General features: G+C 34.9%; 1 protein-coding gene across 9 annotated transcripts in view; it reads left to right on the top strand.

Annotated features, from left to right (window-relative positions):
* LOC137616392 (defense protein l(2)34Fc-like) overlaps positions 1–27,146 on the top strand; it is a 1,552,671-nt gene that overhangs the window by 527,154 nt on the left and 998,371 nt on the right. The gene's annotated exons all lie outside the window — the stretch shown is intronic.

A 27,146-nucleotide genomic window follows, 5' to 3' on the forward strand; every position in this document is an offset into this window, starting at 1 on the left:
ATAGATGACGAGGGAGTGCTTTACTCTGGCTTTGTAGCAATATTTGCGCAAGCAACAAGTGGATTTTCAAGGCCAATCCACATGTCATGTATATATGATAAGAAAGTTAAAGGAAAAGAACACAGTCCAGAGATTGCATTACTACACAGTATTCCAGAAGTTTTATTCCAGCTGTAACCTGGTTGTGGAATCATCTTCCTAATTGGGTAGTTGAATCGATTGAACTTCAAAACTTCAAACTTGCAGCAAATGTTTTATGTTGAACAGGCTGACATAAATCTTTTTATAGTTTAAATATGTGAAATATCTTTTGATGTTATTGTTTTCAAGATATTTTATTTTAATGGTTCATTATTTCTCAGATCGTTTATTTACTTCTTTATTTCCTTTCCTCACTGGGTTATTTTTCCCTGTTGGAGCCCTTGGGCTTATAGCATCTTGCTTTTCCAACTTGGGTTGTAGCTTGGCTAATAATAATAATAATAATAATAATAATGCTGTAGTCATGACTGTGCCCAGCAACAAGTTCTATTTGTAGCTAATTGTTTAGAAATTTAATAATGATAACAAGATATCATCCGCATAATCCTATTTGTTTAAGTTTGAAAATCAATGGTGTACGTAATTGTTTCTTAAAAGTCCACTGTCAGTAGGTATCAAGATTTTGAGTAGTTTTGGTTGAAAATGAGGTCTCTAATAGTTTTTGTCCGAAAAATATTGCTAATTAAAGCCATGCGTAAAATTTGAAATAGAGAAAGAGTCTTTAATTTCGGCATTTTCATTGTCTATGCGGAATAGTAAAGGATTATTGTTAGAGGAATAAGGTCCCAATCTGTATTAGGGCTAGTGAACTATGTTTGCCCCGTTAATCAGAATAGATTATTATTATTATTATTATTTTTATTATTATTATTATTATTATTATTATTATTATTATTATTACTTGATAGGCTACAACCCTAGTTGGAAAAGCAGGATGTTAAAAGCCCAGGGGCTCTAACAGGGAAAATAGCCCAGTGAGGAAAGGAAACAAGCAAAAATAGAATATTCTAAGAACAGTATCAACATTGAAATAATCATTTCCTATATAAACTATGAAAACTTTAACAAAACAAGAGGAAGAGAAATAAGATAGAATAGTATGCCCGAATGTACCCTCAAGCAAGAGAACTCTAACCCAAGACAGTGGAAGGCTATGGTACAGAGGCTATGGCACTACCCAAGACTAGAGAACAATGGTTTGATTTTAGAGTGTCCTTCTTGAAGAGGTATTTACCATAGCTAAAGAGTCTCTTCTACCCTTACCAAGAGGAAAGTAGCTACTGGGCAATTGCAGTGCAGTAGTTAACCCCTTGAAAGAAAAAGAATTGTTTGGGGATCTTTATGTTGTCAGGCGTATGAGGACAGAGGAGAATATGTAAAGAATAGGCCAGACTATTCTGTGTATGTGTAGGCGAAAGGAAGAGAATGATCGAATGTACAGTAGTAATGTCTGGCCAGTCAAAGGACCCATAACTCACAAGCGGTAGTATTGCAACGGGTGGCTGGTGCCTGGCCAACCTACTACCTTGTTATCTTTATGAATTACTCCAGAAAGAAGACTTGATAATGAAATAAAGTTATTTCAGCAGAGATTATAAATAGCAGAAAGTAAAATGAATAGTATCGGGAATCTAGCATATGGAACTATGGACAACCGAAATATGCAGATGTAGTAAATGGTTAGTTAGTATATAAAAAAATAAACTTTTTGGCTGGTAGACTTTAGAACTGATTATTATTATTATTATTATTATTATTATTATTATTATTATTATTATTATTATTATTAGCAGCCAAGCTACAACCCTATTTGCAAAAGTAGGATACTATAAGCCCAAGTCTAGCAAGGAAAAATAGCCCTGAGAGGACAGGAAATAGATAAACTATGTGAAAAGTAATGAATAAAGAATTTCACGTAAAGTACTTGCAATTCATATTCCAGCGATGTAAATTTTGTTTGCATATTCATGCTTTCATCTTTTGCAATCGCTCATATTCGACATGCTATGCTTGTCCTACTTCACTGATTTGAAGATTATTCATGTAAACCATTACAAAATATAACATTTGCAGCGAGCAGTGCAAGGAAGAATGTTAGTGATTTTACATCAGAAAGAGTTATGTAAAGGAGTCGGAGTCAGTGATGTTTTTATCGACTGACTCCGGTCAAAATTAGCCTAAACTCCGACTCCTGACCCTGATTTTGACCTGGACTCCACTCTCCTGGAAAAACATTTGACATTTTAGCAAATAATGCAACATTCATACTGACAAATACCGAAAACACACGTTTTTACCCTATGTCTTAAACAAGCTAAAAAAAATGGTGTTTCAATAAAAAGATTATCTGGAAACATTCAGATGTTGATAGTAAAGGTATAACGGATTCCAAAACTACTTTCAGATCGCTTTTACCCCTAAAAGATCACCTGACCCTTTTTCGAATATATGGACCCAGACTCAGGGAAGTTCAATGAAAAACCTGTTACAGTTTAGATGGTTTTATACCTCTGTTGGTTACTTTTGACTTTGTATAAATTAGATATAATGGCGTTCTCGCGTAACCCCAGATTAATGTAAATTAAAATGCTTGAAGTTATTACAATCAAGTAACCAGTTCTAGGTAGACTAAACCAAGTGCAGTTTGTAATTATATTGCTGCTGCCTAAGGGCTCTTTATAAAGACGTAAGATTATTTTATCTTCTCAGTAGATTATTAGTGCTAGTGCTTTTTAGTTCACAAGTGATTCGTGAACAGAATACAAATTCTGAGATAAAAAAAAAAAGAAAATCTCATGTTATTTATAAACTGAAGTGTGGTTTAGTCTGGGAAAACTGTTCGATGATCAGAGTTGCTAAAATATGCTTAATGATATCCTGTTTATTTTCTGCGAATTTTTCAATGTTGGCAAGCTTTAACATCGTTTACTCTTTGTTACTGTTATTTTGTTCTTGGGTGTGATTTATTTTTTTGTATATGCTTATTTTGAGCGAAGAAATAAATGTTAAATGCTAGACTGCTTCAAGGGTCTATTTCGTTTCGTCTCTTATATTGCACGAGTATATGCTTTGCCTCTATTTTAGTTTTTTGGCTGTGTGCAGAATTGTATCTTTCACTCGCAGGGGTGTTGAACATAGGGTAATAGTTTAATTATAAGGAACGTTGTCTTCTGTAATTAAAAACCACTGAGTGCTATTTAAACATATGATTAAACGGTATTAAAACTTACATTGATATACCCTTCGCCGAAATATCAATATATATATTTTTTTTTTTTCACGAAAATCCTTTATCATTCACGTTATTATACGGAAAGTATCTAAATTCGGCTAAAACACATATGTTGTTGATTAAACTTGTGAATTAGATCACAAGAAAGGCTTTTTTTTTTTCTAATCCATCCATAGTGAAGATTTTTTAATCTGTTCTTGGTATTTTGAAGAATAGCCTAGATTGTTGTCCATATTTTGTATGAATATTGATAATCGGTAATGAGGTATTGCGGAATTGTAATGCCTCGTATCCGGGAAAGAACGCCACATATAAAATCATTCTTGCTCTCTTACGTTACACCTTATGAGGCTGGAACCAACGGTCGTAATACGTGTACAATTCTCTGTTATCTCTTACGCCATGCCATAAATAGGCATTAATGTTAGTTGTATACTATAGCCTTATCCTGTCTTCATCCTTTACAAAAGGTCTAGTTTAATTTCACGTCCAATCAGTTCAAAGGTTTGTAGGCCACGCATGATGTTGTTTGTCATTCCAATGTCACGTTGACCAGGGCACCTGTCCTCGTGCCTCACTTGCTGAATATAGCAAAGCTCTTTACAGGAGATTACTTACCATTACTTAACTCGTGTTATTCTGCCTTCTTCCCCTTCAGACTAAAGGAAATGCGTAATCACGGTGATTCACGCTGAGGTCGAGGGCACTTGTAAGGTTACAGGGAACGAACGAGAGAGAGAGAGAGAGAGAGAGAGAGAGAGAGAGAGAGAGAGAGAGAGAGAGAGAGAGAGAGAGAGAGAATTCACGTTCAGTTCGCCTATATCTTGTCCCTTGGTGACCATGATCCCAAATCCACGTGCTTTCTTTTCTACATAATACTTTGTTGCTGTCAATAGTCACGAACTGCTTTTACGTGTGGAATTCTGTGGCACTTTGCTTGTCTGATACTGAAAGAACTTTGACGTTTCCCAGTTCCGGCATGAGTGCATATTTTTAAGAATCAGAAAATTAGGGAGAAGCTCCTTCCTGTGTTTATTTTCATCCGGCTAATGTTTACTTTGCATATATTATATGAGTTTACTGTATATTTTCTCCCTTTTTTTTTCATATCGGGTCATAATCTATTGAAGTTAGCGAGTCAGTTTTTTTTTGTCTATTGCCTGACATAATAAATACACGTCATGAATAAAATGGATGATAACTATAGATTATATAATTGCAGGAAAACACTTCATGTACTAACATAGGGAAATTTAATAATCGTTTTCAATAGAATGGAAGACAGCAATCACCTCTAAGAAAACTTACAATAAACTTAAGTGTAATAGGTTTGTAGTATTAATCAATGAATGTACTGTATTGAAATCAGCGTTGATTAGTTACAAGAGTTTAGTATTTTGTATACATATTCTAAAATAGATTATTGAATATATTATATTTGTACAAAGATATTTTCAGTTTTATTAGTATGTGAATCCTTAATTTCAAACAGAACTTTCAAAGTTATTAATGTAAGTTTAAGGACTACAACTACCCAAGTTCTTTCCCTTCAAGACATATGATATTTTTGTTTGCCAAATACTATAGGTACGGCCAAATTCAAGTACTTTTACAATTACAGTGGACTTATCTTAATTGCATTATGTACATTACATGTTCATTACTTCTTGATTCGTTATGGATGAAGAAAAATAATAAGGAAAAGGTAAAAACAATTCTTTGACTTCGTCCTTGTTTTACCTAAAAATTCAATTATCAGTGTTTTGCTCAACAAATTTCATAAATAGCAAGAAACTATATGTATAATTGAAAAGACAATCTAGTAATGCATAGCGTGGTAAAAAATAATCTATCATATTTTGCGAATATTTTCATCTCTTGTTTCAAGAAGGGTATTGCATTTTTTGGAACCCCAGCGTGCTTGATAGCTCCAATACTCTTATCTTTTTTCATGTAATGGATTAAGTTTAAGCAATTCAGATTTTAAGTAAAAACTCGACTAATAAAATAACAAAAGAAGTTTACTGATAAGTAAGTTCCCTTTGGGGAGTCAGTAAATGTTTAAAATTTTTCCTCACATATTAATTCGTAATGATTTGGTTTGTTCGTATTAAACAAGTGAAAAGTAGTTAATATTCGTTTTGTAGGGTGATAAAAAATCCAACTGTGTACTCATTAATTTAGAGAATATTTCTAATCACTAATGTTGACAAAGTTAAAAGTTTTACTTAACGTAGATACAATTTACATCTATTTAATTTTATTATTTTTCTCCTAAGCTTTAAAATAACACAAAAATGAATATCAAATATAGTACAAAAGCTAACTTTCACAGACATTTCAAAGAAAAATATCGATTAGTGCAAACGCAGTTAGTGAGATGGCATTTAGACGCCGTTACGCAACTTAATCACTCGAAATGGCAATACGAATGATATGATATCTCTTAAATCGCTGCTGGGTCGGGATGTTAGGTAAAACTTGTTGATGTGAAATGTGATCCGCCTGCCTAGGTAACTCTTCAGGTCTTTATAATTACTAGGAATTAACCTTCTTTAATGGCCTTGATAGCATATTTATAGTTCCCTTGCGTTTCACTCTAGTCCTCATTTAATGGTAATTACGTGGGACATGACTATACAGTATATATATATATATATGAGTGTGTACGTGTATATAATATATGTACTTGTACACACACACACATATATATATATATATATATATATATATATATATATATATATGTATATGTATATATATGTATATATATTATATACTGTATATATGTATTATATATATATATATATATAAATATATTTATATATATATATATTATATATATATATATATATATATATATATATATATATATATATTTATATACATACACACACGCTTGTGCATTCGTGAATACATATTATATAGAAGAATTATTTTTTAAGAGCTTGCCAATTTAAAATTAAAATCCCGTACTCGTCAATTAATTTTTAAGATATTGCTAGTTATTTTCATCACAGTTATTAAACATTAACGTTTTCGTTATATGCTTTGTAATTTTTTTTTCTTAACGGTACTATATACTGGGTCAGACTTTCTATAAGGTAAAGTTCTATAAGTTCTTTGTAAAAGTTGTAGTCCTTTTATATTAACTCCTTTACTTCATCATTTTCTACATTATTTTGCAGGAATACATAACACGCGGATTGCAAAGTTCAGTTATTTTCATTATTTTACTTCCAAGCTTTGGATGCTTATAGCTACCTCTGATTTCTCAAATTTATCCCCATCATTCTATTTAGTAAAGACCATTCTTCTTTATATATATATATATATATATATATATATATATATATATATATATATATATATATATATATATATATATATATATATCTTTTCGGTCACCTTCCCCGTCCCTCGGGTTTGTTGGGAGAGGGCGTAGTCATATCCTGGTGAGAGAAGGGGTCTGTGTGCATGTGTGTATAATTATGTAAATATTAAGCCGTCATTTTTAACGGGTCGCGTACACTACTTACCTAGAATGATCTACATGCTGCTGCATATTATTCCAGGAATGAAACTTGCTCAAATATAGGTTAACGGTTCTTTAAAAGTAAAACGTCCTGCATTTGTCATGGTGATGAAGATAAATGGAACCAGGTGTGCGTGTCGTTTGCTGCCCTAAATTTGGCCCCGTGTACCATATGACTGCTGGAGTTTTTTCTTTTTTAGATTCAATCATCCTTTCACTAATATGTGCAAACCTTGTCTTTTAAGTGCTTTATTTATTTGATGTGTTATTAGTTATGTCCAAACTTCATTCATGTCATGATCTTAATTCACCGGCGTTTAGTGACGTAGTTGAAATAGAATAAATTATTGGCCGGCTATGGAGTTTTGTTTATTATAATAAAATTCATTCTTCTTAATTCTATTTCCTTTGAAGAATTTCTTTCGATGAAACCTTATCCTGTAGCGTAAAGGAAAGGAAGAGAGAAAAGTTGACAGGTCGCCACTACACGGCACCTGGCGTTATGCAATGTTTTATACAACAGTCGGCAGACCGGTTGTGTCAGCCAAGTAACCAATAGTAGGCCTGCACGTGACCCAATCCCTCTCTACAGTATCTCCCATATCCGCTCAGCCATTCCCCTTGCATTTAGCTGACTACGTAACTTATTTCTGTTTGGGTTTTACACCTCTCTCTCTCTCTCTCTCTCTCTCTCTCTCTCTCTCTCATATTTATTTAATATGTCTGTATACTGCACATGTAAGACAAGCGCACACCTCTATAAGAAATCGAGTAGTGTTTATTTGCCCTAGATTTTTGTAGCGAGACGTCTGGGCTGACTTTTTAAGCTGCACAATGCTTCTTGATTGTAGAAACCATTTGGTATTTATGTATCCTCTTTCCCATTACATATATTAGATCCATGAATATATATATATATATATATATATATATATATATATATATTTACACACATTGTATATGTACATTTATACATGTATTTATGTACCTGTATATATTTATCTCTAAAAAGTCACTCATATATGAAAGTCTATGTCTTGATATGTTCTAATGATACTAATTATTTTTTACATAGTTTTTGTTCTCGCTCACCATATATACCTTATTCCCATTCCACCATTCTCATTTAACCTTATGTCTCTCTTTTCATCGTTCAATACTACTTTACATCTCTCCTCTTTATTCATTTAATTTCAGTCTCCTACCTTATCAATTTATATTGGTTTCTTCTCTCTCTCTCTCTCTCTCTCTCTCTCTCTCTCTCTCTCTCTCTCTCTCTCTCTCTCTCACACACACACACACACACACACGTAATGCCTTCCTTCAGCTTCGTTTGGCAAACGTGCGTATTCTTTCACGTGACTCGACGCGAACGTGACTTTCATTGTCAAAGTTTCTGGTACTACTAAGATAACTATTATATCACCTTTTACTGTATTAAGGAATGGTCTACTTAGGATGATTACTTTTAGTTTAATGGGAAATACGCATTGGGGACGTTCTTTCTTATCATCATTCATGCTAACCTGACTTAAGGCCCGTTAAACGTTCTATAGACTTTCTTTTTTGCATGCTTGAATCTAGCTTTGAATGTAATAATTTTATATTCTCTTATTAATAAGGACATCATTTAGTCCTTACTACATATTTATGACTGTTCCGGTTTTTTTTTTCTCCCCGGTTTTCGTTACTTTGAAAAAAATATATTCATTGTTCCTTTATGATTTTGCTAGCGATAAAAAAAAAAATAAATAAATCTTTGTTGCCTTCTCCAGCATAAAGTTCATCACTTCACAGTATTCTAGAAGTTTTATTCTTAATCTCACCATCCTTGTGAGCTAAGGATGGGGCGTTTGGAGGAGCCTATAGGTCTACCTGCTGAGTCATCAGCAACCTTTGCCTGGCTCTCCCTGGTCCTAGCTTGGATGGAGAGGGGCCTGGATCGCTGATCAATATTTATGGTCAGTTTAAAGGATATTGTCCTGCTTGGTAGGGCAATGTCACTGTCCCTTGCCTCTGCTATTCATGAACGGCCTTTAAAACCTTAAAACTTCAGATGTTCTTATGTTGAACAGGTTGACAGAAGTCTCTCTTCATAGTTTATATATGACAGCTCTATTTTAAATAGTTAATAATATTAAGATATTTTATATTCTTAATTCATTGCCTCTTAAAGTTTATTTCATTTCCTCACTATTTTCCCTGCTGGAGCTCTAGGGTTTGTAGCATCCTGTTTTTCTAAGTAGGGTTGTAGCTTAGCTAGTAATAATAATAATAATAATGATAATAATAATAATAATATAGGAGCGGAACTTTTTTCACATATTAAAGAAGAATTTTTTACCTTAGTCCTGTTAATTACCCTCATTAGAATTCTGTCTGTTTCTCTGGCTTTTGAACCATGCTACTTTTAGAATTTCTTTTGGTGAAATTTGTTATACAGTAACTAATACTTAACAGTGTTCTAAATGATCGGAATACTTCAAATTGCATGGGAGAGATCACATGTTCACGTTGATAAAACAGTCCCTGAAACCAACAGCTTTATATTCCTTTTATATATTAAAAAAAAAGAATATGTGGGCTCTCATCTTTTCCCCTTTTTGATAGAATTAAACTTATCAGCTCGTCTAACACTTATTTTATCCCTCTCAAGTTCTTTTTTTTTTTTTCAAATGGTGGCACATAGTCTCCTTTTCTACTGACACTTTTCTTTTACCACTATTTTTTTAAGCCTAAGAAAAGTATTCCTCGAGGAAACTTCACAATACCTACAACGCTACGGTTTTCCAAATCTAGTATGTGGGCAAAATATAATCTTCAATTGGCAGTATTTGTTGAATCTTTTTTCCTTTTTTTTTTGGTGACTGGAAAGCTTATAACCATACATCCTTAATACGGACTATTATTCATTGTTTTTCTCCTTTACCTTATTTCATAAGTTTTCTTTCACACCATTATGAGTTATGGGTACTACACCCCTCCCACAGTTTACATTTTGTTGAATACAAATGAAAGGAAGAAAAGGTTGAAACTGTTGAGATGAAATTTGCAAAGTATATACGGTGTAAGGAGAATTGATAGTGAATTGATGTGAAGATATCCAAAAGCGGTGAAATGGTTGGCACATGTGAAGGGAAATATAAAATTAGTTAAAGGTAGTTTAATCGCGTGGAAAGAATGGATGCCAATAGATTTGGGATAAAGAGTGTATTATTCAAAAACACTAAAAAAGTTTGGATGACTGGGAATGAATGAAATACTGGTAAAGCAGGGTATTGATATCATGAGTGCATGGAATATCGGGATTTTTAGTTAAATATGTGAGCCTTAGGTTCAAAGTGTATGAGGTATTTGCTCGTTTGGCATTTTTTACTATATAATTATACAAACAGGTAAATAATATATGCATAAATACGGGTAATATTAAGTCAGGAAAGTCAGATTGATATAAGAACCGACATCAGTGAAACGGCTTGGAGGACTTTTCAAGAGCTTTACTCTAAAGTGAAAGATATATCTTGTTTTCGTACTTGTAGCAACTGAAATTCAGTTTATAATCCAGTTTTAGGTAACTTTCTCATCACTTCACATTTTTTTTTTATTTTCTTTACGTAAGCAACATCAGTTATTTTATAGATTCGCATTAAATCGAATTTTCTCCTTCGTTTATTATCTTGTCTTAGCTAACATTTAAGGATAGTCGTAATTATTATCAATTGCAGACTGTTGAAAAATATGCTACTTTTACCTGTAATGTCATGCTTTTCTTCATTTAGTGCCGCTTGAATCACACTCAATGCATTGATACTTGTAGTTTAGTTTTGTTTAAAAATATGTAATTTCATATTGCGGAAGACAACTAGTATTCTCTCGGGCAGCAAACAAGGACGCTCTACCTAACATTGAACTTCAGTAGTATATAAGGCTTCATATTTCGCTTGTGTAAGCTTCACATCACGTGAGCGGCTCTTATATTCAATACTGTTGGTGGAGGATCTTCGTCTGACCTACCTTAACAAAAAACGACTTGTCTTGGTTTCTGAAAACAATATTCACTGGAAAAACCGAACACTTAGTTTTAATCATGTTTATATAACTACGGCACGATAATGCATTCCTGACCTAAATTATTTATTATAAGACTAGATAAGATAAGAGATAAAATAACATGTTCAGGAAAATAGTCGCTATAATAACCATAAAAAAGATTTTGAGATATATCATGACATAAACTATCGATTTCATCACTCATTGTGATAAGCTCAGTATGATGTTGTGATTAGATATGGAATTATTCAAAATTGCTCGAGAGAGATGCAAACATCATTTGTTATGAATTATTAGTCATCATCCTCTCCTACACCAGTCGTCTCTATCTTGAGCTTTTAATTCAATTCTTATCCACTCATAATCTCCTACTTCACGCTTTATAGTCCTCAGCCATGTAGACCTTGGTCTTCCAACTCTTCTAGCGCCTTGTGAAGCCCAGCTGAACGTTTGGTGAACTATTCTCACTTGGGGAGTGCGAAGAGTATGCCTAAACCATCTCCATCTACCCCTTATCATGATCTCATCCATATATGGCTCTCGAGTAATCTCCCTAATAGTTTCATTTCTAATCCTCTCCTGCTATTCAACTCCCAATATCCTTCTGAGGGCTTTGTTTTCAAATCTACTAAATCTATTGGAGGTTGTTTCATTGTCATACCATAACTCATTTTCATATAGTAACACCGATCACACTAAACTGATATATAGTCTGATTTTTATATGTAATTTCAGGTGATTTGATTTCCAAATTTTACTTAACCTAGCCATTGTCTGAATTGCCTTCTAAACTCTAATTCTAAAGACCCTGTATGGGAGTTCATAGTTCCTAAATATTTGAATAAATCTACTTAATTTATCCTTTCTTCTTCCATTGATATTTCATCTTTATTTGCATACTCCGTTCTCATCATCTCTGTCTTTGTTCTATTTATCTTCAGCCCAACCTCATTTTGGTCATTTTCACAAACTCTCCTAGCTCCCATTCATCAGGTGTTGCCTCTTCACGCCACATTTTACAAAATGATATTGTAAGTATTTGTGGGGTCACTTCATTGTCAGCCAGTATCCTCTCAGCAGTTATTCCATCGTATTCAGGGGCTTTCCATCCCTTGAGTTTTTTAATGATAGCTTCGATTTCAAACAATAATTCCATTCATGGGTAAATCAAGCTCTTCATTAGCTTCAGGTATCAATCAAACTTATTATTAATCATTTATAATTGTAAGAATATGGTTGCTTGTGACGGGAATGGTTAGCAATTCAAAGAAATTTAATCAAGATTGAAAATAAATCATGACTGGAAAATATAAATAACCATGAAATTAACATTGTAGAATTAGGAAATAGGATTATATTTATGTTTAAACAAGTCTTGATATGAGCGTTGGCATATATCTATTGTTTATCTTATATATACACACACAATATACACACAACAACAACAACAACAACAATTTCAGCCGTTTCTAGTCCACTGGAGGACAAAGGCCTGACATCGTTATTCATGTGGGCATTAGCCATTTTCATCACCATGCTGGCCAGTGCGAATTGGTAATGGTGGGAGACTTTAGTCTGATTGCTTACAGCAAACCAACCTATTATGGGTGGCCCTGACTAGTACAGATTTGCTGATCAGGGCGATACACAAAACCTTTTATTATTATTATTATTATTATTATTATTATTATTATTATTATTATTATTATTCATCTAAGCTACAACTCTAGTATGAAAAGCAGGATGCCATACGCCCAAGAGCCTTAACTAGGTAAAATAGCCCAATGAGATAAGAAAATAAATTACGAGAAGTAATGAACAATTAAAATAAAATATTATAAGTACAGTAACAATATTAAGATAAATCTTTCATATATAAACTATAAAAACAAAGGAAGAGAAATAAGATAAAATAGTGTGCCGAGTGTACCCTCACAGAACTCTACCTCAAGACAGTGGCAGAGCGATTTATCATAGCTAAAGTCACTCTATATATATCATTATATATAATGTGTATGTATGTATATAATGTATATATAATGTGTATATATATTTATATTATATATAATGTATATATAATGTATATATATATATATATATATATATATATATATATGTATATATATATACATATACATATATATATATATATATATATATATATATATATATATATATATATATATATATGTATGTATATACATATATATACATACATATTATATATACATTATATACATATATAAACATTATATATGATATTATATATATAAATATATATATTATATATAATATATACACATAGTATATATTGAAATGTCCCATCTACATGAAAAGGTAACAGTTGTATCCATGGGAGTCTGATCAATTATTGAATTAGTAACTACTTAAAGTTTATTTACGCGCACTATTTTGAAATAATATCGAGAGAAGTGAAAATAAGTTTACTCTTTAAACTCATATCTAGATAACCAAGTTCATGAATACGAACTTATGCTAGCCATTTCAAGTTGATTTGTTTAAGATAAATGGATTGAGTTCATTGAATGCTCAAACATGGAATATGGATGAATTACTTCATAAATATTTATGTCTCATTTCTTGTCGTAGGGCCATACTCCGGTGTTACCTTCTTGTCAATATATGCCGTGTATGTGAGCGTAAATTCCCTCCCATGCAGCCATGTCCTTATAATGTTAGTGTTATTTATGAGGTTATCAAATCTACATGTTCATAAATATTAGTTTCCTATTTCTGATTTTGTTCTTTTGAAGCTGCGGTTTTGCATAATATTTTTAAAGGATAGGTATTGAGGTTTGTCTAAGTTATATCTTTATCTGATGGCGTCCATCCAGTGCTATAGTTTTCATTTTTTTACTCCTCCAAAAATTTGGATAATAGTTAATTTTATATTCCCAAAATATGCTTTATTTCTGACTTATTTACAGCACATCCAACAATGAGTTTTGAGGAAAATTTTGGTTATCGGTTGATCCCTAAACTACTGAAGCCAATTATTTAAGATATGTGCATTCCCTTTTATAAAGTAAATTCATAGAATTATTTTTGAACCAGGAATAGATGAGGTAAATAACAAGTCAGATATTTAGATAGACTTTTTATAAAAGAAAAAAAAATACATCCATGGTATGTTTTGAAAGATTAAAGTATGCAAACTAATCCTAGGTTATGTAGTACGTTTTCAGAGAACGCCTTTCGGGTAAAATGCATCAAATTCTTCCTCCTAATTAAGGTAGCTATTTTATAACTAGGGTAATAGGGCAGAATTATGTTTGGAAAATCGGCTTAGATATAAAAGTTGAAAGCAAAAGAACTAACACTGCACTTTTCATTATTGTGCTGGCTACATTTGTTTCATAGTTACCCTATTGTAACACTTGAAGGGGCTTGTCTGTAGGAGAAATGGCATTATCATGATTCTGTATTTTTTTAAAGGTTAATTTTGCTTATGGTGAAGTAGAATAATCCCTGTAAGCTTCAGAAATACCTTGAAATCTTGATTCTGCTTAAATTACGATCTTAATACCCAACATTTCTCGAGACGCCAATAAAGCAGGCAAATTTCAAGCAACTTATGATATGCAGGATTCGACACAATGTGAAGATAGCATAACCCATGTTCAGATGACGACGTTACACATGGAAATTAGCCTAATTCCGACTCAAACTAAACAATTCATCCCTCAAAGGGTATTAGAAATTTGCAAGAAACTCTGTATCAATCAACCGAGGAAATTAAAACCTCACCACAAAGCCTCTAGGGTCTGTTCAACTCCCCCATTTTGAAAAATCCATTAGAATTAACTTGTGCATAAAAAATACTAAGCTAGTAGCAAAGAATGCCAGAAGACCAAAAATAAAAGAGTAATAAGTCAATTGTTCGATAGATGTAACTCGAATGCAAAGGAAATTAATTAATTAGCCGATATATAGACAGCCAACCAAAATATGGAGTAAAGTATTCAATGCAACGGAGAATTAATGGTGAAAAGGGAAGCAGAAGGAGAAAGAAAATACCCAAACAACGTAAATGTTCGTCGTTACGAACCTCAATCATTTTACATGTGGGAAACGTAATTAGTAGAATTTACTGTCAACATATTATAAAATCATAATTATAAGAGTTATTATTCAGATTAGAATAAGAAATTTGAACGTCATCTTAATAGAATTAAACTACGAAGGATATTAGAAGAAAAATTAGTTTATACAATTCACGATGTTCATATTGCCAAATCATGATTGTACTATGCTAACTTTTGAGATCATAGCAAAAAAAAATTACCTTAATATGAATAAAATTGTGGCCAAACCACACTTTATATTAGTCTTACTAATACTTAACTTTCCAAACTATTCCCTCTTATGGATAGCTAGCAAACTGCCCTCATTCTCCTTTCACCCATCTTCCCTATAAGCTAAAAAAAGGTTTCTCAAGACTAGATGAAAAATGTCTGTCGATTTTGAATTAGAAGACTATGTATCGCTCATGCCTGAAAAAAGAAAAGGTTTTGTGGAGGGATTGGAGGAAGAGCTAATACAAACGGCAGCTCCCAAACATCTAACTTTATTTACAGACAACACGGATATTTATAGCCACACAAGGGGTCACGTAAGGGTGGCAATTGTGCGTTTACAATCAATGATTTTTGTTGATAACATTGACATTGTCATAAAAATAGAACATGACAATAGAATAATAATAGTTTAAATTAGTTTGTTACATTGATGACCTCTTAAAAAGAAAACATTGATAGGGCACCCCTCTTCATCTGTAAGTGTTGCTTGCTACACATGCATTACATAGCTCCCCCATGAAGCAGGCATGCATTTGAAAGAGCGCGACCTGCCTTAGAGAGTCATTCTGTAGGCGGGTTGAATTGCCGGAGATATGCAGGTGTAAGGTGGCCAATGGAGATTCAATCCTCTTTACCATAATCGTTGAAGAGCAAAGTTTTTGGAACAGGATAGATGACAAGGAATGGGTCCATATATGGGGGCATGAGCTATAGGTTGTAAGCATCTGTGCAAACAAAGATGTATATTGCAGTGAGTCTTTCGGTATGTGGTGCTTTGATGGGGGCTTGTAAGTCTGACGGCAGGGGTAAATTTACCCACCACATGACATAGGTGCTGGAGATCTTCGGAGGTGGTGGCATGATGGAAAGAATTGCAAAGGACGACCACCAGGTTGCCATGAAGCATTTTTAATACTGAGACATCCATTGTGCCCTGGGAGTGGTCCTCTGTCCGAGGAGGACCAAGGGAAGTTGTGGAAACCAATTGGAGTCATTACAGTGGGACATCAAAGCTGCTTTGAGAGTAGTTTGGAAACGTCTCACCCTCTGTAGACTGTGGGGTTGTAAGCGGTAGTATGATGGAGAATGATGATGAGAAGATTGCTTAATGATGTCCACAACTGAGAGGTGAAAGTGGCACCTTAGTCTGAAGTGATATGTTCTGGGATGCCAAATCTTCCTATCCATCTGGATTGTAAGGCATCAGTATATGAGGCAGATGGTTGCATCGTTCGTTAGGATGGCTTCAGGCGAGGGAGTGGAATGATTGATGACTATGAAAAAGTAATGGTGAACTTGTGACATTGGTAGGGGGTCAATCACGTCAACATAAGTGTTGGTAAAATGAGGCCAAGGTTATATGTCGATTGCCTACACCCAAATCCGTATGTCGATGCACTTTTGAAGTTTGACAAATTCAAACGCAGACCCAATCCTTGGTATCTTTATTGATGTCAGAGCTGTGCAGAGCTGTGTAGAGCTGTGTGAGGGGTGTGAGAGGCCATAGATCAATTGAAATACCTGTTGGCGTATCGGGATTGATATCCACTGGCGTGTCCTACCAGAACTGATATTATAGAGGAGGGTGACGGAGTCGTTAAGGGTGATATCTCCCTAATGGAAAGATGTGCCAGAAGCCCTGTAGGTCTGGTATTCGGGGTACCTTTGATAGGCTTCAGCAAAGGCCTTGTATTCCAATCCCATGTATATGCTGGGCGGCAGCCAGCATGTTTCAGGGAAGGGTCTCAGCAACAGGATTTAGTTTATCATGAATGTGTTGAATTGTACAATCTTATTGAGAAGAGGGAGAAAGTTGCCGGTGCTGATGGGTGAACCAAGCAAAGGACTGTCGAGTGAAGACGTACATGAGGGACATGTGGTCCCTACGAATGATGAAGGATGTAGTTAGCAATCAAAGGGAGAGTAGATGGATTCCACCTTGGAAAGTTTTCTGCTGAAGAAGACCAATGAGCAGGGCGATCCGTTAATCATTTGTTTGAGTACCTCTCCGATGATAAGAACACTGGCATCGTTAGAGAGTGGGAAGGCTGCAGTTGGCACCAGGAAAAGTAAGAACAGTAGCATTTCTTTACATTGAAGGAGTCTCTGCTTCAGGGGGGGAAAATTTGCAGCGATGGATGGCAAGTACTGGTGATAGTAGTTTACCATGCCCTAGATCTCCTGTAGTGCTTTGACAGTCGAGGGCATGAGGAATTTCTGTATTGGTGATAAATTCTTAGGGAGGGGTGAACACCATTCAAAGTGATGCGAAGACCCAAGAATGCCACTTGATACCTGTGGTACACTTGTTGTTCCTGGTTACAATGCCATTCTCCTGCAGGCAGATGAGGACGATGCATATGTTACATAGGTGGTGGTCTTTGGAGGGGGAGAATATTAGCATGTATTGTATGTAACATACACAGAAGGGAAGGTCTCCTAAGATGCCAATTGTGAGTTGTTGAAATGTGGTCTCTGCGTTACGAAGTCCAAAGCAGGAGTAATTGAAGGAAAATGGGGTGAAGTGAATGAGATGGAAGTCTTGGGCATGTTTTCTTAGTTCATAGACATCTGATAATAACCCTTCATGAGGTCTAGGGTCTAGAATACTTTAACGCTGTAAAGATAGTTGGTGATGTTGGCAGTGTTGGGGAGGGGTTAGTGGTCTGGATCTGTCTGCGTAGGGATCCATCCTTCTTCAGGATGATATGCAGGGGTGATGACCATGGGTTTTAGGCCTTTTGACAGTCATTTCTTACATCTAAGTGCATATGCATTAAGCAGGTTCCAAATATCTGAATCTCACGAACACTGACAGCCTCATTGTCTTAGTATGGTGATAAATAATATGCTTGACGGGAGTCCTGGGCATCTAGCATAGTTATGTCCAAAAGGCTTCAGGATATAAAGTGAGGAGGTAGGTGTAGACATCCGTCGGCATGCTAATGTGGAGAGCGAGGTCAGAGGGAATAGGTGATAAAGGTGTAAACGAATAAGACCTGGCATTGACTAAGCATCCATGCGCAATGTTGACCAGTTGGTGGAAATGGGCGAAGAAATCCACATAAATGAGAGATAGTGTAACATTTGGAATGAGGAAATTTCACCAGTATTTGATGCCCTCAAATGACAGTATCAGCTTATCATAAGTGTGGAGATAGCAGATCTGTTAGTGTTTCCAGACAAGCATCAGTAGTTTTGGAATGACAGGGTCACGCCCTTAAGAGGGAACCAGTCAGAAGGGAATGTCAGGCATCAGTATCTGCCAGAAAGTACACATTAGATCCTGAATCATGCAAAAAGAAGTGAGTTAATGGGGAGGCCACTTACATGTGCGATGGCCTACTTAGACGTATTTTTATCATTGAAATCTGGGAGCACACATTTCTTTGCAGCAGTCACGAATCTGGAGTGGTAGTAGCATAACTGAAGGTGAGGGGCGTCATCTAGTGGCTGTTGAGGGCGTTGGTTGGTGCACGGGCATGGGGTGGCATAGGTAGGTGGTGTGTGGCTTCATTGGTGCCCAGGTTTATCATGAGGTGGGCATTGATGTTCTATAAATTCACCTCCGTTTCAGTCAGTTCTATATGGTTGTCCCCTTCGTTAGTAGTGGGGTTCTTGACGGTGGGGGTGGGGAAATGGCTGCCAATGAGGGCATCACCTATAGTTGTCAGGTCCTTGAGAGGCAAGGTTTCACCATCAGGAACGGTGGCTTGTACTGGTTCTTGCAGCCATTGTGGCCAAAGGACACGAAGTAGGTTCGTTTCACAAGGAAAACCATCTGCAGCAGACTGAAGGAGAAAATTACTGATGATTTCCCCGAGGACAATCGATGCCTTTAGATCCCCCAACAGTATTTGCCTACATGGGCAGTTGGCGAGTGAGTACTGCTCCAGGAGGAATTGTTTGAGTGCACCATGCGTTATTTGGGGGCATCCCTCTGGTCACAAAGCCAGTCAGAGATTATGGAAATCGCTGCGAGGACGTAATGTGTCACGCCCTTGATGAGGAATTGAATTGTAGCACGCAGAAACCAGGCAAACGCATCTCTGCTGGCAAAGGGCAGGAGCGTCACTGCGGCAGCTTGGACAGATGAATTTGAATCAGGGGTGAGATGCGAGGCATGCTGGGTGTTTGAGGCACTCTGTAGGTCACCAATTCGATGGGAACAAGGGAAGTGTTAATCCAAATGGCGGCTTCCAAACAATTAACTTTATAGACACCACAGGTAATTATAGGGCCCTATAGGGTCACAAGAGTGACAATTGCATGTTTACAATCAAGGGTTCTTGTCGATAATGTTAACATTAGTGTAAAAAATAGGTAACATAAGAATGGAATGATAATAGAGTTTAATTGGGTTATTACATTCAACAACTTTTTACATGGAGTCCAGTAATGGTGGTTAAAAAAAAAAAAAAACACATCACCTTAATGGGGCATCCTTCATTTGTTTGTGCGTTGCTTGCTGCACGTACATTACAGTTTAATCTTATGACAGTCCATGGGATTGCCATATATACTGATATAAGTTTATACTTTGATATTACCAATTTCTCCATGTTGAAATAATTTTTACTCCTAAATAGGAAAAGGAGCGTATATGCAGATGATCAATTTACATTTGAATGTTTATGAATGACAATTTAAAACTGTTTTCCCTTGATTTATTAGTGATTCCGATGTTTCACCCAATGGTAGTGTCCGATGTGAGTTATCAGATATCGTTTAAACATTGAAATCAGATACCAAAATTCCTTTGCCCTTTTATTGCAAAGAACTTATTGCATTTTTGAATTTCAAATACCTCTAGGATCTATATGTTTAAATTGATATCTTAATGCATATGTGGGAATTTGTGAATTATATTTCACTTCCGATGTAATCGTTTATATAGTTCACTTGTTATTTTATACTTATTGATGTTTAAATTCGTCTCTAATCTCCTTTTTTCCAGAGAACGAAAGGACCGAATTCATAGACAAGGGGAGAATGGTTAATAGGATTAGGTTATTCTTTAGAAATACACTTCTTAGGCGTTGTATTTTATGATACCGGAGAATACTTTAAAATTGCGTCACTGCAAAAAGAACCTCATGAGATAAATATTAGCAGACGTTAACTCATTCGACTGAGATAGGATTTCTCTTTTTTCAGTCGTAATGTATGATCACATTACATTGTATGTTCACTCAAGTATATCCAATTTAATCAGGAGAATATTCTGTTTGGCACGAACAAGATGATATACATTAATATTGTAACATATGCATGGTGTTCGATGTCTCCATGCAATTTCTAGTAGCATTCTTATCTGGAGTTTACAATAGGACTTGGTATAGCTTTGCAATAACGCCAGTCTCTTCTTTGGGGGTAAATTTGATTTTTTTTTCCAGCAAACTGAATCAATTTTGTAATATCTTCGAGAAGTGGATTTCACTTCTACCAGAATCTGAAATAATCTATGCATTTTATAATGCATCAACTAGCCCACATTTGTAGAAAATTTTAGGACATAAATGCGTTTACAAACGTAAGATGAATTAAACTAAATTGCAAGACAGTAATAACCTGACAGTTTTTAGAATTATGTTTTATAAGTTATTCCATGACGTTTGTTCAAGTAACAGCAGTTTATCTTATCCCAAATCAATTATCAGTTGTACTAGTAGGAATTAGCTTTAATCTTTGATAATTTCAATATAAAGATGATTAGATCACGACTATTTCCATTTATATAAAACATCATTTGTTTAATTTTGAATTTCCTTGATTAATCCACTTTGCATGAATGTAGGCAAAATACAGGTCAGTTGGTCTTAAAAGTACAGGTAAAACCTATATATTAAAATAGCAGCTTTTCTTTTCCTGCCTTCCCATTATTTTGTAGGTGCTGATATGTTTTTAAATATATAACTACTTACGAAATATTTGGTTATTAGAGATATTGCCATTTCTGTGAAAATAACATTATGGTTTGACATGCACAGAAAAAGTATAAACGATACAAGAGATCATAATAACATTCTAATTTTTTATATATTTTATCAATATATTATAACTGTTGCTCTAACAGAAATTACGGCAATTGTGGTTGGGGCAGAAAGTTGGTTAAAACACCATCAAGGCTCGCTTGTATACTGCTTCCTCGCTCTCTTCTTCCCACACTTCCTCATTTCCCCGTTTTGCATCTCCTCTCTTGTGTCGAAACAGAATGAGATCAGATCATGGGTCCTGTTTCTCACGTGTCTTGGCTGGATGTTTGCTGTCACGTGATGAAGAGACGTCATCGCTCAATCCGATCGGAAGACGCTGTAAGAGCCATTTATTTTGTAACCTTTAGGTAAGCAAAGAATTCATGTAACTTCTTTTACATAGCTTCAGCCTTTCAGCGCTCCCTTTTCTGTATTCCTGGTTGTTTTTGTCCCATTGTCTTTTGTATGCAAATATGTACAAGATTCGTAAAATACCCGGGATGATAGAGCTCCGTTGGGAAAACAAAAAACCAGGAATAAAAAGACCAACTGGGAGCAAGTTTAGGAAGTTTGGGGTATATATATATATATATATATATATATATATATATATATATATATATATATATATATATATATATGATATATATATATGTATATATAGTGTTTTTATACAGTATGCACTGAAGAAAGTAAAGACCACAGAAGAGAAAACTAACCAAATTATATTTCAAACAATCATAAATATAATAATTCTTAAATAAAGAAATAAAAGAAATTGTACAAGAACTTGATAGAGGTTACGGCACAAACCAAAGTTTGAAAACATTGATTATTGGTTTTACATGTGGTGTTAAATGATATACTCCACAGCAATGTCATTAGCTGAATGTAATTAAAAAAAAAAAAAAAGGTATCATTATTGCCCTCTGCAAAACGTGAGTGTGTATGTTTTTTTTTAGTGAGGTGATGATATTAAGAAACTCTTCTGGCTCTTGGGAATATCAGCTGGTTTACCTTACCTGACTAAACAGAGACAAACGATGAACGTGTTTGGTTGTCTTTTGACATTTTGCGATAGTTGATGGAATACTGGACTGCTTATGTTTTCTGCGCATGGCTAACACACAGTAAAATAATGCTGATATTCTAAAAATAGCATTATATTCAAGTCAGGAGCTTTAATTTTAGCAAAGTAAATATGTATGAATGTGTGGATGTCAGTACCATAGTAGGATCCTTATCATGTAATTGTAGATAATATTGAACTATCAGTTTCTTTTTCTCACCATTGTCATTCATAGGTCAAACTATAATCGAAAGATATTTTCCCATTTTGGGCATCTTTCATAGCGCTTATATTAGTGTCTGTCTCAATAAAGATTTTTGTGATATCCATTTTATAGATCTTCAGCATCATCATCTTTTAAAGTGCCACAACGAAACATAGTCAGGTAACAGGTTTTTAATCTTATTTTCTGCAAAGCTGAGCAACAACCTTCCTCTGCCACGTTACGCCGATGCAAACTAAAACCTGCTTCTGTTGCCAACGTTTTAATAACCTCCAAACTGTAGGTGGGTATTTTTTCCACAGCTCCAATTTTAGACAAGGGTAAAAAAAACAAGATATACAAACACAAAACCCAGACGTGAAAACTGGGCACATGTAACTTTTTAGGATGTTTAGTCCTTTGCCTGGCCAGACAGTACTACATTGGATCCATAACTCTGGTTACGGCTCATTTTTCTTTGCCTACATATACATCGAATAGTTTGGCCTATTCTTTCCTCGTTCTCCTCTGTCCTCATACACTTGACAACACAGATCATCATCATCTTCATCATCATCAGCATCATCAGCAGCAGCCATTGCTAGTCCACTGCAAGAAAAAATAATTGAAAATATTAACGATTTAGAATGACAAAATTACTAAGTTAAGCGGTATATCTTAGCAATCCATGTTTGCCAACATGGTGGAGTAACGAGAACTTTGGGTGTGGAGGAAATGGCCCCCTAAATCTTGATGAAGTCACTGGCAGCAGAGTGACGGATTGGGTTTAATGTGATAGACAAACTGTCTGTTCGGCGTCTACTCCTGGTACCTGATGGTTGATCTTACTGCAATTAGTATGGACTGTCAGGGGTCATTTGCCTTTGTTAGATAAGCACTGCTCATCACGAGGAACTGGCTATCCGTTGATGAATCTAGGCAACCAGATGACAGAATGGCTCTCAGTCCCGGGCGTAGTGGGTTGCTATGTATCTCCTGGTTTATAAATAATAAATAAAAATTGAAAATTTGTTATTGGAATGTTAGAACTATGAATCAGATTGGGAAGCTACAGCAAGTGTAGAGGGTAAATAGTTGATTGTTACTTGCAAAGAAACAATGGAAAACAGTGCAATAGGAGTATTATTGTTTACTATGTACCAACAAATGATTTTCTTGAAGAAATGAAAGTTGAATACTATGAAGAACTGCAGAGTGTAATAGATGAGATCCCAGAGAGAGAGATATGAAAATTATGATTGGCGACTTCAATGGTAAAGTTGGAAGGAATAGTCAAGGGATGGAGATTGTGATAGGTGTTGAAGGTCTTGGCGAAATTGCTAATGAAAATTGAGCACATTTCATAAGTACCTGTTCAACAAACAATCTTGTCATTGGAGGTATTCTTTTTCAGCGTAAGGACATCTACTATATAATGTTAGAAGCTATAGAGGTGCAGATATTGGTAGAGATCATCAGCTCCTCATTGCCACACTGAAATTAAAACTGAAAGCACCCAATAGAAATGCAGATAAAATATCTAGGTTTGTTCCAACTAAGCCTCTAGAAGATGACCACAGAGAGACATTTGAAATTGAATGTAGGAACCAATTGGCGGTCTTGAAGACTTTAAGAGACGAAGAGCAGATAATTAATGAAGAATGGTATGATATTTAGAACATATATCAGTCAGTTGGTAGTAAAGTTTTGGGACACGCAGTTACAAGGAGAAAGCCATGGATATCAAATGATACGTGGGGTACTATAAAAAGGGCGACGAAGAAATTGATTGTTGAAAGTTTTCGAGGAAGTTATTAAATTTACAAGATGGGGTATGCTAAGTATTGCAGTATTGATAGTAATGTCAAAAGAAGTCAGGAATGACTGGAGAGAATATTTAGACAGGAAAGCAGACGAGGCTGACAAAGCTATGAATTCAGGGAGTGGTTATGGTGTAAGAATCGCTCATAGAATTGTTAATGAAATCTCTACTGGAGCAAAGAAGAAGCAGCATATGCCCATCAAAAAGAGAGATGGGTCTGTTATAACAACAGAAGATGAAGAAAGACAACATTGGATTGAACACTTTAGTAAGACCATAAGTAGGAGATACTTCTTCTTCGACTAAAGCTTTTCCCACTATGCAGGGTCACTTATTTGAAAAGATCCTCTTCCCTGGGGACTGATTTCCTCAAAAGCCTAATGCTCTACCGACTCAGCTGTCCGGCTCCTTTGCATCATAGAGCTCCACATCTTAAGCAAGCTCCACATCTCACCCATTTTAATGTGTTCTCATTCCAATTATTCAGACTCATCTTTCGGCTGGTGCCCATTTTCTACTACCACCAAGGAGATATGAAGAGAATAATTTGATTGATTTGCCTGAAGATGATTAAGTCCTTGATGTACCCATGAATGAATTTGGTGTATTTGAAGTCGAAGCTACCATTATAAAACGCAAGAGATAGAAAGCACCTGGATACGATGGAATAACTGCTGAGATGATACTGGCTGAAAATGAAGTAACCCCAAGAATAATTACGAAATTATTTTGAAGAATGTGGCATGAAGAAGCAAAACCTGATGAATGGGAGTAGGGAGTGTTCTTGAAAATAGCAAAAAAAAAGGAGATCTGACTGATTGCAATAATTATAGAGGCATCAAATGTATTCAGTTGTTTGGAGAATATATAGTATGCTTATTCCAAAGAGGCTAGAGAGAAAGATTGATGAAATGCTGAGAGCTGAACAGGCAGTATTTAGAAAAGGTTGAAGCTGTACTGACCAAAGTCTCATTTTAAGACATGTTTTTCAGCAATGCATAGAATATAGAAATCCCCTTTTGATGGTATGTGTGGACTTTGAAAAAGTCTTTGATAGTGTGCACCGGCTAATTTTTGGAGAGTCATGCGTTATTATGGAATTCTTCTTAAATATGTGAATTTGATTGTCTGTTCATGAGCATAGCAAGTGCAAAGTTAATGTTAATGGAGTCCTATCAAATGAATTTCCAGTGAACAGCCGAGTAATCCAAGGGAATGTGTTGTGAGATATGTTTATTCTCCTCGTGGATTTTGTAATGCGTAGAACACTTATAGATAGTGGAAAAGGATTGGGCCGAATTGGTGATAGGAAATTGACAAACCTAGAGTATGCTGATGATGCTGTCCTTATTAGCAGAACACCACAGGATTGGCAATGCTTGTTTACCAGAATGCATGAAATATCACAGGAGGTTAGGCTCAAAATATATAGAAGAAAGACAGATATTGTGAGAACGGAATAGTCAATGGAAGTTCAAATTTCATTGGAAGGAGTAAAGATTAACAAGGTAGAATCATTTAAGTATTTATGAACTAATATCTCCAATACAGGATCTTTAGAATTAGAGTTTAGTGGAAGATTGAAAAAATCAAATTAGACAATGGCTAAGTTATGTAAAATTTGGAAATCAAATTGTGTGAAATTACATATAAAAATCAGACTATATATCACTTTAGCGAGTTCGGTGTTACTGTATGGACATGAGTCATGGTATGACAATGAAACAATCTCCAACAGATTTAGTAGATCTGAGAACAAAGCCCTTAGAAGGATATTGGCATTTAAATGTTTTTACAGGATTAGAAATGAGACTATTAGAGAGATTACTCGAGTGCCATATGTGAATGAGATCATGATGAGGGGTAGATGGAGATGGTTTGGGCATGCTCTTCGCACTCCCCAAGAGAGATTAATTCACCAAACGTTTAACTGGGCTCCACAAGGTACTAGAGTTGGAAGACTCAGGCTTACATGGCTGAAGAATATGAAGCGTGAAGTAGATGATGATGAATGGAGAAATATTGAATTGAAAGCTCAAGATGGAAACGACTGGCAAAATCTAACCGAGGCACTTTGCGTTAATAGGCGTAGGAGGAGATGATGATGATGATTGAAAAATGAAATATTTGCAACAAAATAGAAATGAATAGTTGAAATTTCATTATTATAATTATGAAAAAATTTCAATGCCTCAGAGATGTCGGAAAGAGAATGACTTAGTTTCCTTAGGACATCTTACACATAAATTTTCTGAACAATACATAATAGACTACATTATGGTTAGTTAATTACAGTATAACTGAGATAGCATCTAGTTAACATTCATGGCTTTTTCATTATTTCATTGATGTAGGTCACTTATTTTCTGTTATCTACTTACCGGCTTCTGAGATATCAAGGACGACAAAATAATTAAGTCTAGGAAAGATAACAAACTTGTGCTGTCAGCTGAGACGATTTCGATGCTCTGTTTCTTAAATTTTCTTTTAATCAGACAATGAAAATTTTATCTAAAATTATATTAGAGTTCACTACCTTATATAACTTTTACTGTAAGTATCTGATATTAAATTAACAAAATTGTTTCAGTTATTTATTATTGTCATGTAAAAGGAAATGAGCAAAGTGTGTAGTCCCACTTACATAAAATGACAAACAAAAACTTTTGCAAGTATAAATGAACATGGCATTTAGGTTTCTAATGGCTAGTTATCAAACACTGCTTTTACATCAAGGAAGCAACCATTTAGTAGCTAACCCTATGCAAAACGTCTCTGTATAGAATATATCTATCTATCTATCTATCTATCTATCTATATATATATATATATATATATATATATATATATATATATATATATATATATACTGTATATATTCTGTCACGCTGAGCGGCATT

This window comes from Palaemon carinicauda, chromosome 22, assembly GCF_036898095.1.
Source record: "Palaemon carinicauda isolate YSFRI2023 chromosome 22, ASM3689809v2, whole genome shotgun sequence".
Classification (NCBI taxonomy): Eukaryota; Metazoa; Arthropoda; class Malacostraca; order Decapoda; family Palaemonidae; genus Palaemon; species Palaemon carinicauda.